Genomic DNA, 17,065 nt, shown 5'->3' with positions numbered 1-17,065 from the left:
TATATATATATATATATATTAAAAAAGGGTAAGGGAATGGAGAATCCACAAGTATTCTGAAACTGTTTTCAAAGGAAGACAGGATTTTTCACTTATTTAATACTATGGTATACTGCTCTACCTCCTAAAAATTTGACCGAAGAAAAGCACCCAATGCAGTAGAATGATTTAAAAAATAATAATAAACAGCAGTTTTACAGGCCCTACACAACATCCTACAAGAACCTGGAAAATATAATATGGCATCCCCCTAAATGGGTTGGTGCAGCATTCTGAATATGAAATTCACACTCGCTACCAAGGTGGAGGTGGGAATATGACAGCAATCCCAGCGAGGCTCACATGATCAGGGCTTGTGCCCATCTACATGGGTCATGCCACAGAGCTGTACTGTAAGCATTTGAGGGACCCGTGAACAATCCCCTACCGTAAGGTGACCCGGCAGCTGCATGTGGAGGAGTGAGGAATCAAACCTGGTTCTTCCAGATTAGAGTCTGCACACTTAACCACTACACCAAACAGGGCTATTGTATCACATCTGCTTTAGAGGCTCTTCCTTACCTGCTCAGAGGCAAAATCACAGTACAGCACGGGGGTGGGGAGATATATTCCAGTATGCATCCGAGGGGTGCTACTTTGTTTCCCTGGGGTGTGACTTTGGGAGCACGCTCCCCCCAAAAGGCTGGTTGTCACAATGTTCCCTCTAAGCTGTGGAGTCTTGTGAGCAGAAATTCTACTTTGTAAGCTACTGGCATTAAAGTTGTGAGCGAGTGATTTGGCTACTGCATCAATTAGTTTGCTCTGGAGCCCTCCTTCCTGAGCTAAGACAAAAATCTGTGAGCCGGAGGCTAAAAAACTGTGAGCTAGCTCACACCAACTCAGCTTAGAGGGAACACTGGTCACAGAGCTACGTGACCCATCCAAGGGCAGCCAGGGACAGCCCCGTCTCCTCTCCTGCTGGGGCCCTGCAACTCCCGCCAGTACTTCAAAGACGGCCATGGGCAGATTTAACAACCCTGTGCCAAGCGGGCATGCAGAGGCACATTTTTAGTGGCTCCCTTTCACCTGAAAAAGTGTCGTCCCACCCCGCAAGTCCCTCCCAAGGCCAAGTGTGAGCATCTTCTGCAAACAATACACCTCTTAACTGTTTGAAATTGAACTGGGTGGAGATAGGGTTTTAGTACCCGTTCCAGGTTTCTTCTGTTGTTAAAATTTTCTTTCCACTTTGCCTGGTATGTTTTTATATTGCAGGTTTTCAACATCACCAAGCCAACTCCTCTGTCAGCAAGAACCCCACACAAAGCTGTGTCATCAGCACCAGCCCTCAGTCCAATTGCCAGTCTGTTCTTCTCCTTGCTTATCCAATAGGCCTTCTCTGCTGTAAACCATCCCTGAGCACCTTGTAAAGCAAACCTTCAAAGAGACCTGCTCCATTCAGCAAGCTGAACACCCACTGAGGTTTATAAACGTTTCATCCATATGTGTATGGATGTGTATATATATATATATATATTTGGGGGGAAATCTTTAAGTGGAGTAATGAATTAAATTGCTGTAATGTTCTGTCCTCAGGCAGGCTTCAACAAAAATTCCAGGGGATCTTCAAAAGGATTCATTCTTTCTTTCCATTTCAAAAGCTCCAACGCCGCATCAGGAGCTGGCGCTTGGCAGCCTGAAATCGGTTATTTCGCAAAGTCTCTAATAGCTACATGCAGCTTTTGCTGTCTGCAAGTGCTTGCTGTAAAACAATCCTAGTTCACCCTCTTTTTTTACGAGCTTAACACACCAGCTCTCATTGATTTATTAATGCACAGAACAACTGGCTTGCTTTTCTCGGGCTTAAGACCCTGGAGTGAATTCCAAGGATTTCAACACAGCAGCCGCTGACTAAGCTTGGAAACCTGCATTTGCAGGGTCCCCGCGGGTGACTCTTTTGGCATTTCTCAATGCCAGCTTTTCAGATAGTACAGTATGCGCATGGCTTCATTTTGGCTGCAGACTACAATGCACAGATGAGTTGCCACCACATGACAAGAAGGGTAATGTGAATTTAAAGAACACAAACCAGCACCTGGTCATTTTTCTTGTGATACATTAGTTTACATAGGCTGTATTCATAGTTCATTAACAAATCCAGTTTACTTATGAGGAGAACAAAGGAGAAAGTCCTTGGGCTTGGACTTTTGCTCATGCACTTCCTCTCCACTTGTGCATAGTTGGGGGGACCCGAAAATGTATCCTGCGCCAGCCTGCTTTAGCTGAGGATCACTCAGCTGATGCTGATAACATCCCCATTAGCAACTCCGAGACTCAACCAGCTGATGCGGTCAACAACCCTGAGATGGTGGAGGCAGGTCCTAGTGCCAAAAAGGGGGGGGGGATTATCCCTGACACCTAGGATCCAGAACCTAAAAAGGTAACTCAAACAGAATGGAGGGCCAACAATAAAAACTTAATGTACATAGTATAAAAAGATACATGTATTTATTAACAAAGAATTAAAAAACATACAAGGGCCCAATCACACCTCATGTAAAGATACCAAAATCTAGCACACAAGGGCCAGTGGACTTGACCTGACGCATTTCAGCCTGTATAGGCTTTCTTCAGAGGTCAAACACAATGATGAGCATATTGGCTTATATCATAATACAGTACAATCATACAATTAAGCAACATAGATACAAGATGGACCAGAAAAGAATTGTTCCAAAGTGAAACCACTAGGCACAGAATAAAAGTATAAATGAGGCCTCCAAAGATGCAATCACATGCCAAATGATGTTTCACTGATAACAATTTCTGGTCCAGAAAGCACCTTCCAATGATTGTTTAGCCAAAGTGTCCTCAGTAAAACTGTCCTTTAAGCAAAGAGCGGGCTGAAACACGTCAGGTCAAGTCCACTGGCCCTTGTGTGCTAGATTTTGGTATTTTTACATGAGGTGTGATTGGGCCCTTATATGTTCTTTAATTCTTTGTTAATAAATACAGGTATCTTTTTATACTATATGCATTAAGTTTTTATTGTTGGCCCTCTGTTCTGTTTGACTTACCTTTTTAGGTTCCGGATGGCAGGTCCTAGTGCCCCAGTTGCTAAGGTCAGCATATACTCCAGCCCCATGAGCACTGGGAACACGGAAGAGGCAACCCGGAGAGGAAGCGCCTCAACAACCCAAGATCTTGGGGAGACTTCACAGGCTGCTTCGCCTCTCCTTTCCCCGGAGCCAGGGGAACACAGGAGGAGGAGGGCGCGCTTGGAGCTCCTCAGGAGGAGGCGGAGCGTGTGCCTCGCTGCCTGGCAACTGCCAAATCAAGAGGAACACCTGGGGCTAATGAGCCAAATGGATGGCTCTCTCGCAAGCAATGAGACTGAGCTGAAGCCAGTGGGGCTGCAGGTGGATTGAAGAATGCAGTTTAATAAAATAATAGTAGTCAATTTGGTTTCTAGAGCCCATTATGTTAAGAACATAAGAACATAAGAGACGCCAATGTTGGATCAGGCCAAAGGCCCATCCAGTCCAACACTCTGTGTCACACAGTGGCCAGAAATACCAGTGCCATCAGGAGGTCCAGCAGTGGGGCCAGGACATTAGAAGCCCTCCCACTGTTGACCCCCCCCCCAAGCACCAAGAAGACAGAGCATCACTTGCCCCAGAGCCCCTAGCTATACCTTGTGGCTAATAGCCACTGATGGACCTCTGCTCCATATGCTTATCTAATTCCCTTTTGAAGCCGTCCATGCTTGTAGCACCCACCACTTCCTGTGGCAGTGAATTCCATGTGTTAATCACTCTTTGGGTGAAGAAGTACTTCCTTTTATCCGTTCTAACCCGACCGCTCTGCAGTTTCATGGAGTGCCCACGAGTTCTTGTATTGTGAGAAAGGGAGAAAAGTACCTCTTTCTCTACCTGCTCTATCCCATGCATTATCTTATAAACCTCAATCATGTCTCCCCTCAGTCGTCGTTTCTCCAAGCTAAAGAGACCTAAGTGCATTAACCTTTCCTCATAGGGAAAGTGTTCCAACCCTTTTATCATTCGAGTTGCCCTTTTCTGCACTTTTTCCAAAGCTATAATATCCTTTTTAAGGTGTGGTGCCCAGAACTGCACACAGTATTCCAAATGAGGTCTCACCATTGATTTATATAGGGGCATTATTATATTGGCTGATCTGTTTTCAATACCCTTCCTAATAATCCCCAGCATAGCATTGGCCTTCTTTATTGCAGTCACACACTGTCTCGACATTTTCAGTGAGTTATCTACTACAACTCCAAGATCTCTCTCTTGATCTGTCTCTGCCAGTTCAGACCCCATCAATGTGTATTTATATTTAGGATTTTTGGCTCCAATGTGCATCACCTTGCACTTGGCCACATTGAACCCCATTTGCCATGTTGACGCCCACTCGCCCATCTTTGACAGATCCCTTTGGAGTGCCTCACAATCCTCACTGGTTTTCACCACCCTGAACAACTTTGTATCATCCGCAAATTTAGCCACTTCACTGCTTACTCCCAACTCCAAATCATTAATGAACAAGTTAAAAAGCAGTGGACCAAGTACTGATCCCTGTGGTACCCCACTGCTTACCCCCCTCCACTGGGAGAACTGCCCATTTATACTCACTCTCTGTTTTCTATTAATTAGCCAGTTTTTGATCCATAAAAGGACTTGTCCTTTTATCCCATGATTTTTGAGCTTGCTTAGGAGCCTTTGATGAGGAACTTTATCAAAAGCTTTCTGGAAGTCAAGGTAAACAATATCTATTGGATCCCCCTTGTCCACATGTTTGTTCACCCCCTCAAAGAACACTAACAGATTAGTGAGACAAGATTTTCCCTTACAGAACCCATGCTGAGTGTGCCTCAATAGGTTTTGTTCAACTATGTGCCTACTAATTCTTTCCTTAATAATGGTTTCCACCAATTTACCCGGTATGGATGTCAGACTGACTGGCCTGTAATTTCCCAGATCTCCTCTGGAATCCTTTTTAAAGATGGGAGTGACATTAGCTACCTTCCATTCCTCAGTAATGGAGGCAAATTTTACGAAAAGATTACATATTTTTGTAAGGAGATCCACAAGTTCACATTTGAGTTCTTTCAGAACTCTCAGATGTATGCCATCTGGGCCTGGTGATTTATCAGTTTTTAAGTTGTCTATCAGTTTTAGGACCTCCTCTCTCGTCACCTCAATCTGATTCAGGTCTTTCAACACCCCTCCCGTAATCAGAGGTTCTGGAGTGGGCAAGCACTTCTCATCTTCCAGAATGAAGACAGAGGCAAAAAATGCATTTAGCTTCTCAGCCATGGACCTGTTCCTGTCGGCAACTCCTGAACCTTTGGCTTTGATCCCAGACCTGCTTGACTATGCCTCTTGGACCTGCTCAGACTCTGCTTCTTGGACCCTCAGATGGTTTCCCTTGTGTATGACTCTTGGACTGAACTCTCAACTTTGCGCTTCTGGTTAGTGATTCTGTCTCATCCCCTCGGTCTCGGCTGAGTCTGCTCTGACTTAGGACAAAATGTTCTGGTTCCCAAAAAAATCACAGATTGTCGCATCAGGCAGAATGGCAAACTGTGCTTTGTTCTGTTGTACGCAACCCAGGATTAAACTGTGCATTAGGAATTCTGGTTTGTAGGTTAGAGAACAAATCACTGTAATTTCATCTGATTTCATGATAGACTATGGGTAGTGCCAAACCAGGAAGTTTTTCATTTCCCAACATGCAGCAAGTTCTGAATGTCAGTTGGTGTGCTGTCAAATTGCAGTCGACTTATGGTGACCCTGTAGGGCTTTCAAGGCAAGAGACAAACAGTGGTGGTTTACCATTTCCTGCTTCTGCGTAGTGACCCTTGACTTCCTTGCTGTCCCTCTCATCTAAGTACTAACCAGGGTCGCTCCTGCTTAGTTCCTGAGATCGGATGAGATCAGGCAAGCCTGGGTCATCCAGGTCAGGGTGGACATCAGATACCAGGGGTAAATCATAGTGGATATGCATTGCTTCCACACACTGCTTGTGAGCTTCTCAGAACAAGCATCTCCTCTGTGTACCTAGCACACACAGGAATTCACTTGAGGCTGCCAAATGCAGCCGAAACTCCCACCAACATTCCTGGCAGAGACTTTTCACATGTCACTGGCTTGCCAGCTCTTGCTGGTGGCACTTCCTAGGCGTGAAGGTGCACCTCCAAGGAGAAAGCCTGTTTCGTCCTTTACACGTGGGAGAACTAGGAAACCACAGATGACACCTTTGAAATTTACTGCTAGCATGTAGCCAACGTTATTATTTTCCTTTTATTAGCTGGACAGAGTAACATTTCAGTTTGGAGAGAGACAAGCAACAATTTTTCCCATCGTTTCTTCCCCTCCTTCCTTTTTATTACTTTGAATAAGTGTTAATATGAAACCACAAAGGCTTGTTAAAACGCTCTACTAAAACCTTTATGAGGACATTTTGCAAATTTTTCAAAAAGCTACCTGCTATTGATATTGGGGAGCCACGTCATTTGTTTAAATAGAAAAGAAGGGAAATTTGCCTTGTATTCTGACATCGCGATAAACCGTGGCTTGTGGAACAAACTCTGGTGACTCTACCAAATGTTGGTAGGCTCTGTCTGTTTCTTGCCCCTTTCCCACCAGAGAGGATATCCTCTTTTCTGTGGCCAGCTGGCTTCAAAGGGCAACACTTCCCACCAAGCCGTGCTTTCTAAATTTAACCACTGCAACGAATCCTAAACAAGCATAAGATCGGGTGAACCAGCTACAAACCTTAGTTTGAAGTCCAGGTTGGGTGCTAATCAAAACTGCAACACCAACTTTTAAGAGCTATGCGAACTGCTTGTTTCCTTTAGAGATAAGTATGTGGCTTTTCTCCCAAGGTAGAGTTCATGGAGAAGTCAAAAAGACAAATGGAAAGCTCCAAGAAAGCTAACAAGGAGCTATTGGAACCAGATGGCTCCTCAGCATCCACAACATCTTTAGAAAGATGTGTTGTTTGTTCAGTTCATCAATAAGTGAGGGAGAAACCATGACTCAATGGTAGCACAGCTACAGAGCATACGGCAGGTCCCATGGCTCAATCCTCATCATTTCCAGTTGAAATACTTCAATGTTAACAGTGACATGGGGTTTTTCTGCCCACGGACTTTAGCTGAAGAAAATGATTCTCTGAAGAGAGACTGCATATGGAAGGAGTTTAGGAAATCAAAGCATTTCAGAACAAAGAGATCAAAGAACTCTGATTTCAGGTGCTCTGTTGGTTATACAACCAACACTGCAATGGGATTAATCTTGTTGCTGTTCAGTCGCACAGTCGAGTCCAACTCTTCGTGACCCCATGGACCAGATCTTAGAGTGAGGTTAAAACGGCCACTGTCTGCCAATCCATTTCGGAGGTAACCCTACACCAAATAAAATTTTGCATTCCAAAGAATAATTGGGGGGGGGGGGCTGTCAAGTCACAGCCACCTCATGGTCACCCCCTAGGAATCTCAAGGCAAGAGATGTTCAGAGGTGGTTTGCCATTGCCTGCCTCTGCGTAGCATCCCTGGTCTTCCTTGGTGGTCTCCCATCTCAAACATTAACCTGGGCCAGCCAGCTTCTGAGATCTGACGAGATCAGGCTAGCCGGGACTCTCCAGGTCAGGGCAGAATACTATTAAACAAGGCAAAATGGATGGAAACCATCCAACTTCTAAACATTTCCACCCCCTTTCATTGTTGGGAAGACAAAATCAGGTGAACCAGAGTTTTGATGGCTTTGGGGGTGGTGGATTCTACTGAAAATTGCATGCACGGAGAGACTGCATGGCATGGCCCATAACCAACAGCCCCCGAGAGGAGTCGCCAGAGAGCCGAAAGAACATCGGAGGCCGCGGAAGACGCACCGTAGAGAACTGGAAGAAGTCGCCCACTCGCTGGATTAACAAACGATCGGAGCCGGGAGAGTACCTAGTAGGGCTCCCCCTACCCCAGATGTACTGTGGCCATAGTTAGGGTTTCTGCATAGGTCTCTGCACCATGCACTGTGTAAGCCGCTCAGAGCCCTTCGGGGGTGAGCGGGGTACAAATTGAAAGTATAAATAAATAAATAAATAAAAAATAGTCACTAGTTTGTCTGCATAAGGATCGGGCAGATCTAGGTTCAGATGAACCAAGTATGCTGGGACACTCTGGTAATGCAACACAAGTCGGGGGAATCATACAAACAATGTTACTCATCATGCATGCTCAATTAAGTACATAGCAGACACCAGCCCATTTGTGATCAACCCTTTCTAAGAAAGCCCTGAACTAGTTTTTTGTAGCAGGACCACTGTCAAGAAACCACTGTGATCTTACTGCTATTTATATCTCTGCTGTTTGACCAAAAAAAGGTCCTCAGTGTGTTTTACAACATTTTAAGCCACAATTTTAAATGCCCACTTACCTTACCTTTTCCTATGGAACATAGTTCTACGGTAACTCACAGGGCAATCCAAAACTGAGTTACACCTTCTAAGTCCACTGAAGTCAATCGACTTAGATCTACAGTACCATTCGTCTCCAACATCTTATAACCTCTTCCTCCCAGACAGTTTTATAAACTAACTAGAGAAAAAAACAACACCACCACTGTCCTCCAAGAACCACAGAGCATCATTCCCAGACAGATGCATTTATCCAAATGGATGCAGAAGCCTGGTGCTGGTCTCTGCACCAGGTGTCATTCTGTTGGTGGGTTTGGAACAGCAGTTGCTTGAATGGTAGGAGCCAAATGTTTGAATGGTAGGAACTGTAGCCCTTTCCCTCCTGGTACTAGAGGTACCGCCTACTGGTCTCCAGTTCCCATAGAGGAAACAGTCGCTTTGGAGGGTGGGCTTTATGGCATCCCCTCCCCAAATTCTGCCCCTCCTGGTACTAGAGGTACCGCCTTCCAAGATTAGGTGGGTGGCAACCAAGAAGAGGGCATTCTTGGTCATGGCACCAAAACTCTGGAACTCTCTCCCCAGGGAGAGTCGTCTGTCCCCTTCTGATGGCATCTTCCACCAGTGGGTTTGTTTAGTCTGGTGGTCCCTCAGTGATCCCTCCTGCCTGGCCCAATGGTTTAATTGCTGTGCTTATGTTTCTGTATGTATTTAAGCTCTGGTTTTAATGATGTGTGGTGTGGGGGTTTTGTTGTCGTCGCTGGTTTTAAGATGTGAGTTTATCAGCTATGTTTTAATTTGTTAGCTGCCTTGGGCAGAAAAGTGGGATATAAAGTAGAATAAGTAAACAGAGACCTAAAAGGCACCAACTTTGTTATGGAGCGTGTAAGGGTGTGTGTGCTGTCTTGGCTGGCTGCGACAGAGACCACACACTGGAAGCTTGTAAACACAGTCCAGAATCAAGGTCAGTCAGAGCCAAAAGTCAAAGAGCCAGAAAGTCAATGCAAGCAAAGTTGCTGCCGCGTTGAACCAGGTGCACTGAGTGCTTTTGAGCAGGTCCTTCCTTCCCTGGGGTTGAGTCTGCAAAGGCTTACAGCAGCTCTTCCCTCTGGCTTTGCAGGAGCTGCGGTCTGGCACTCCTCCTTCGTTCCTGCATAGTCAGCCTCTGGCGTGCCCTAAGTCTGGGGCACTCAGGAGAACTAGGCAAGGAGTCTGGCCTCGGGGTGTCTGCAAATGGGGTTGCTGGGCTAGGCTCAGGATCGCCCTCTCCTTCTGGCTGCACCTCCTGTACAGCTGCTGGGGACTATTCCTCCTCAGGTACTGTTGAGGGTTCTTCTTCTGGGCTGACTCCGGAGGAGGCTGGGCTGCTCCCTGCCTCTTCCTCATCTGAGGAGTAGTCAGCCTCACCAGGCCTAGTACCCACGATGGGGGGGGGGTGTCACAGTTGAGGCCACAGAACACACTCCCGGAACCAAGGGTTCTTACCTGGAGAACAGAGTGGCTCTTGGCTATGCTGGTTCTGTATTCTCCAACTGTATTCTGGGGGAAGAACCAGGCTTCCTTGGAAGCTTGTCAAGACCTCCTCACTGAGAAGATCAGTGATGATGGGCGAGCTTCCCTGGAAGATGCCACAACCCATCTTTCCACCTAACATATAGCCACATAGGTGCACTGGAGTGACTGCAAACCCCCAGAGGTCTGAGCTGGTGTCATAAACCAAAAGCGTAACCTCCCATATGCTCCAAAATCCTTTGCAATGTGCAGAGTTTCCTCAGCAGACAATGGGAAAATATTCCCAGAAGATAGTTTGAAGACCACTGCTCTACAGGTTTTTTTCTCTCTGAAAATTGCAAGTCCACCGTTGCTGGCTTGCTGTGATCCTAAACTTCCACCCACACTAAAGCTTTAGCAAGAGACACGAAAGCTGGTTTTTCAACCAAGTCTACAAACGTTGTTTCTTTCCCCCTCCCACTGCTGTTGTAATACTGCAAGATCCAAACACAGCAAGCCTCCCCGCTACCTCCTTCATTTCAAGACAAGAGCAAATCAGGAAAAAATATAGAATTACCCTCACGGTGGCCTTGGGCAGCCCAGCACAGTGTCAATTTTCCCAAGTGTAATAAAACAAACAGTGTGTATACAGCGGCGCAAAAACACGTGGCCGAAGGAGAAACCACAAAGGCTTACATCCAGGGGTTGCATGCCTTCAGCAGAAAACGTACCACGGATACACACCAGCCCCCCAAACATCACACCTCTGAGAGGTAACAGTAATGGTTTATTAAAATTTTTAAAAAGTACCTAGAATATGTGATGCTGATGTAATCTGCAAACCCAGGAAAGCCCTGGTTAGAAGTGATGCTGGAATGAACAGAAGAGGCTCAAGAGGACAACGGGCCAGCTTCGTCCAGTCCAAACCTCTCCAGACTGACCAATTTATTCTGGCGGCAAGAGGCTACAGAATTCCCTGCCTGCGTCTCCAAGAGTCGTTTAACCTTTAAAATCCTGCAGTGAAGATCCTGCTGACAGCCCAACCGGTGACCTAAAGCTGGTAGGAGACAACCTGATTAACTGAGGATGGCTTTCCAGATTAGCCTGCTGAGGTGGCCCTGAGTAACTCCAAAGGGTTGCTACCAAAGACAAATTACCAATCAGAAGGTCAGAATCCTAGCAAACGATCCCGGACATTTCAGCATGGAAGAAGGACAGCCTGTGGTCTACTTGCTGCCACTCAGTGGAAAAGGTCCAAGAATGCTGCTCCGGGATGGGAGGCTCTGTTCTCTCCTCCTATCACAAGCAGAGAGCACCAGCTCAGGTGGCCCTCCAAAACAGCCCCAAACGCTGCTGGAGAACATCCCGGAAAGGAGCTCCTACTGAGTGGGTGCTGCATCCAAAAGGCATCTCTGCCTCCCCTTGAGATATGGCCTTGGGTCAGCAGCAACACCCCCCTCCTTGCCACTGGATCACCTTCAAGAGCCACCTAGACATGTGGGTGCCACGTCACAGGAACACATCCCATGTGGGTGGGATCTGTTTTGGAATGGCACCTAAGACTGAAGAAGATTCAGAAGAACACCAATCCTTTGAAACTAGGTTGGAGGACTGTGGGAACCCTCCTGTCCTCAGCTGAGTTCTCTCTAAAATCAGTGGTTCTCAGCCTTCCAATAGCCCACCAAACACTCTATCAAAGAACCAGGGTCCCACCACGACAGGGACCAAAAGCCTACTTTAACCACACTTAAAGGCAATCTGTTTTTTTTAAAAAAACATTTTTTATTGAAGTTTTAAAGTTACATACAACCAGTAAGATATTTCCTAACAACTTCAGTTTAAACATGAATGGATGCAATCTGTTTTTATATTTATCATTTAGGCTACGTTTTTAAAGGTAAAGGTTTCCCTTGCTCAAACGCTAGTGAAATCCGACTCTAGGGGGCGGTGCGCCTCTCCGTTCCCAAGCCGAAGAGCCAGCACTGTCCGAAGACGTTTCCGTGGTCACGTGGCCGGCATGACTACATGCTGAGGCGCACGGAACACTGTTACCTTCCCACCAAAGCATACCTATTTATCTACTTGCAATTTCTTGCTTTCGAACTGCTAGGTAGGCAGGAGCTGGGGCCAGAGACAGGAGCTCACTCTTGAACTGCCAAACTACAGACCTTCCGGTCTGCAGCTCAGCGTCTTAACCTCTGAGCCACTGTGGTTTTTAAGGACGTCCAAAATTACAGAAACACAGTGGGTAATCTCTGGCAGGGATGTGGGCAGGAAGAGAGACAGCTTCCAAGGTTACTGCTAGCACACTAGCATATCAAAAGGCCACAGATGGATAACCTAGGGCAGGTAGGATTAGCAGGAGATGGCACGTGACACTTGTAGGTGGACATGGGGATTGAGGGTGAATTCTTAGTAATTATTATGAAAACCATTTTGCGTCTGTTGTGTGCTATGTCTCTGAGTCAATGCAATAAAAGTAAAGTAGCAGTAGTATTATGATAACCCTGCATCCCACCAGTGGAACGTGTCCCCCTGGTTGGAAACCACTGCTCTGAATGATAAGTCAGCACCAATATAAACACATAGTAAGGTGCTTAACCAGGATTTGAAGCTAGCTAAGAATCTTGACAAAACAGGAAGCTCGATCTCAAGCACTCAAGAGTCTTGCCCACATGTGGGTCCTCACAGTAACTATGTGGGCAGAGCCTCTAATGTGGGTCTTCCCCACTCAAACAGTAGTGAACCTTCTGGTTTAGAGCATCTAGAAGCCAGTTCACAAGTGCAGGTCAATCAGTTTGGAAAGACAACTACAACCATGGGCACGGATGTGCGAACCAGTACCAGGAGATGTTTTCCCAACACCTTTGATTACTGGCTCAGAGGAGACTTGCGGGCAATGGGCAACGGGGCTGCCTTTGACTTCACTGAGCAGTGATTACGGAGCTGGGCTTGCATCTATAAGAAGTGACCTGAGATCCTGATTCAGCTCTGGACTCACTGTGTAGGTCTGCCTCTGTTCTCCATCTAGAAAAACCACACTGCGCTGTAGGGTTGTTATAAGGGCCTTCTTTGCAACCCAAACCGCTTTAGAAGTGAGCAGCAATTCTGCGGCATCTTGTGTGATGTGACACCCCCCACTACACATGAAAGCAAACAGCTGGCTCTGCTAAGCTGCAAAAGGAATCTCAACAAGCACCAGTTCGCAGCCACCTCTTTGCAATCTAATCAAAACAAGACCAACTGGGTGCTTCCCTCCAAGCGCTGCTTTCTTTCAATCCAGTCCCACTGCGAGGAATAAGGATCCTCTTGTGTCAACTGGATGGCAGGATCAGGACCTCAACGCCACTTCTTCTCCCTGGAGTCCGTTTCCAGGGTTTCGAGTGCAAACGCTTAAACAAACTTATATTAATACGCCTCTATCTTTAATGCTCTAAAATAATTGGGCTGAGTTGCAATGTTTGAATATAAAAGGCTCACTATCTCCGAGCAGTTAAGCGAGCCATTACTTCACCCCAGAGTGCAATACTATTCTATTGATGCAACACTTAGCCGCGGATGTACCAGCAGGCTGGCAGAGCTAACGGCACGGCTGCAGTTTCCTTTCTCACCGTAAAGTCCCCCACTTCCACCAGAACAATAATTTTGGGGCTGAACTCACAAAGGAATTAGTGCCAGTTTCTCTCTTTTGAAAGACACCAGATTTGGGGTTCCACTCATCTTATGGGGCAAAGGAATAAACTGGCACTTGAACCTTCTCTCCTTTCACTTGCAAACCCTGGAGACGGGGCCAAACAATCTCCCCCGCCCCGCACACACAGAAGCCCTCTTCACAAGTTACCGTGAATGCACACACAATCCATGCATGGTGTACACTTGATTTTTCTGTATATGTGGGTGGAGTAAGTCTCACATCATGTTCAATGCGTGCACAGCCGAATGAGTGACACAAACCCCACATTTATCCGGGTACCGGTTCCTGTTTACATTTGTCAAGCGACGGAATGTTGGCTCCTTTTGACAAAGAAGTGTACTCATATCATGCAGGCTGTAACTGTGTTCCCTGTAACATGTCAACAGGGCTAAAGAAAATTCTCTTAACAGACTATGCTCAGATTGGCCAACTTTAACCTTTGAGTTCAAGCAGCTGGGAGGGTTGAACCCCAAGCCATGGAGGTGGGGGGGGGGGGAGGAGAGAATCTACTGAAATACTGAGGAGGAGCTGTGGCACTTGCTCTGCACCTAGAAGGTCCTGGGTTCAAACTTCAAAATTTCCATTTAAAGCAGGTAGCAAGTGCTTGGGAAACCCTCTCTCCACCCCTGGGCGGTGAGAGACTGACAGTCAAAAGTAGCCACTTCTGAGTGAGACCGTTGATCTGCCTCGGTGCAGAGCAATCCGCATAAGAGCTGCTGTCAGTGTTCCAGCCTGCTCTCTGCCTACCGTGAACTGCATGGGGCTGGGCAGGTAGGAGCAGGCTCAGCTCTCAAAATGGAGGGACCAAAAGGGCAGAAAGGAAGCAGTCAGAATCTCCAATTGTTTCCACTGTGTAAGTGGAGGACTGGTCTACGCCCCCAAAAGAGGATGGTCCAAACTCCACTGAAGGACAGGTGCTCTTGCTTTGCACGCACCTTACCTGTCGTAATGATGAGACTTCTCGGCTCATGCTCTGTGACAACCAATGCTCCCTCTAAGCTGCGGAGTCTTGTGAGCAGAAATTCTACTTTGTGAGTGACCACCGCTAAAAGCTGTGAGCGAACGATTTGGCTGTTGCATAAATTAGATTGCTCTGGAGCCAGCCTTCCTGAGCTAAGACAAAAAACTGTGAGCTGGAGGCTGAAAAACTGTGAGCTAGCTCACACTAACTCAGCTTAGAGGGAACACTGGTGACAACCTACATGGGTAAGGGGGAAATGGCAGCGTTGGGCTAAAACGGCCTCCCTGTTCAGACTGTGGCAAAGCAGTGGGACGACACACCTGAATTCTGTGGGCTTTCCCCATCCTCAAGTCTTCATGGAAACAGGGCCCTGAAAAGGGAATGGGTGGCGGTTGTGCTGTTCAGGAATGTCTTAAGAGCAAAGCCCAGGAATTCCTGTTCTCGGCTGAACTTGAAAGCACCTGCTGGGGCGGAGAGCAGGAAGCATGGCTGAGCGGCTGCCAACTCCTCCAAAGGAAGCCGCCGCCAATTTTCTTCTCCTGACCGTCCTAAAAACCGGGCAATGAGGCTTACGCTGACTTCACAGGAGCTCTGAGGCAAGCCATTTTTGCCCTTTGTCAGGCTTTTTCTGCCCGGGGACTGATGTTTCACTCTGTGCCTTCCTGACCCCGCAAGAGAACAGGCTACGTTTTTGGCTGAGCAGCAGAAGGCCGACCTGGGATTTAAAAACATTTTTTTTAAAAAAAACCCTGCAAATGTACTTCCGTGGCATTCCTTTAAAGACAAGCTGCGTGTGTGTGTGATCTGGAAGGGGCTCCTGACAAAAATGTTTTGATGCTGTTCGAGTAGAAATCCTTTGCCGAGCGCCATTAACACCTCCTGCAGTGTCTTGTGCCTGGCCTCTCTTTCTGCAACCAACGTCTCCTTTGTCACATTTTAAATGCGCAAGACTCCCTTTCCCACCCGCCCCCATTACGGACAGTAGCCCTACAGATGTAACTTTTCTCTCTCTCCTCCTAACGCCGGTTGTTAACACATTAGCTTGGTGGCAGGAGAGGCAACACCAAGAATTATTTCCGGAACAGCCTCAGCGGCATCCATGTGGCCTTCAACAGTGAGGTCTGTGGACCTTTCTGGCACAGTCCGCAGACGAGGTGCTGGCTAGAAAACTATGTGGGGCGGTGGAAAGTGATGCGCGCTGCATAATGCCACAGGGCAAGGGTGGAAAGCACAGGATACCAGCACAAGAGTCCTCAAATCAATCATGCTGCATCTACCCTGTAGGATCAAGCCTGGCCTAGAAGATAATCCCATCTATTGCAGTTGCTGAACAAGTATTTGGCCTGTGTACAAAGTTCTCATTTAGATCCCCTCCTCAAAAAAGTGCAGGGCGGGATTCACATGATTATCCCACTTTATTCATGAAACCACCGTGTCGGATAGGTCAAGCTGAGTGAGTGCGGCAGGACCAAAGCGACTGAAATTTATGGCCAAGTAGGGTTGCCAGGTCCCTAGCGGGGGAATTTGGGGATGGGGTTTCCAGGGGTGGTGGGGACAGCCCCAACATGATGCCTGCGCTCTGGTGCCTGCACTCCAAGCCGCTTGGGGGCGGGGCTTGGGGTGGGGCTTCCCCTGCCGGCCAGCTGGCCAGTGGCAGACTGGAGCCCCCAAAACCTGGGGACCCCCACCGGGACCTGGGGGATGGCAACTCTATGGCTGAGTAAAGATCTCAGGTCTCCTAGGTCTAAGACCCTGATCCTCAGTTGTGGCCAAGTAAATGCACATCTGCACATGGATCAGGACCATCTTGTTGTGCACATTTACTTTCCCGTTTCATGATCTCATTGGTGCAAAGGGTCCCAAACACAGCTCCCAATTACTGTGGCATATGCTTCCAAATGTTTGGACAGAATCCAGGAAGGGGAATCAGTTATCACCCCCAGTCAGTTTTGGGCAACATTCCCATGGCAAATGTAACATGCACTCTTGTCCCCCCATCAAGAATTAAGAGCGGACATTCGTGTCCCATGCAGTTTAGCATTAGTGTTCCTAGAAAGGCTAATTCCTGTATTCCATCCCCCTGCGCCATAATCCGAGCAGGGAGGCCCAATGCTGCTATTTTCCCCTACCCCTGTAGGTTGTCACAGAAATCCCATATGGGAGAACTCCTTGTGCAGTATCAATTTATGAAGAAGCAGCAATGGCGTTGGGAAATTTATTTAGCTGGATTTCTAATCCATTCAATGCCAAGGATTTGGGGGACAGTCCTCAAGGGAAGACCTGCATGGAGTGTATGGCGGCAATCTAGTCTCAAGGGTCTTGTAGAAAGCATCATGGTTGCTAGGTCTAAAAAACACAGAAACAGCTGCAGCCTTAGAAGTCAAATAATAGTTTGTAGTAAGATATGAAATAATTACTCCCTCGCAATTATAGTCACTAAGAAACTCTTTACTTTGGGTAAAAATATATAACGATAGTAGTATCATCTCTAACGCAGCACTTGCTATGGG

General features: G+C 47.0%; 1 protein-coding gene across 4 annotated transcripts in view; it reads right to left on the bottom strand.

The window, feature by feature from the left end:
• Positions 1-17,065, bottom strand: part of CUX1 (cut-like homeobox 1) — a 238,095-nt gene that overhangs the window by 85,527 nt on the left and 135,503 nt on the right. The window lies entirely within an intron of this gene.

This window comes from Gekko japonicus, unplaced genomic scaffold (genome assembly GCF_001447785.1).
Source record: "Gekko japonicus isolate JY-2015 unplaced genomic scaffold, Gekko_japonicus_V1.1 scaffold1, whole genome shotgun sequence".
In the NCBI taxonomy this organism is placed as follows: Eukaryota; Metazoa; Chordata; class Lepidosauria; order Squamata; family Gekkonidae; genus Gekko; species Gekko japonicus.
This window is presented reverse-complemented; position numbering and strand designations above follow the sequence as displayed.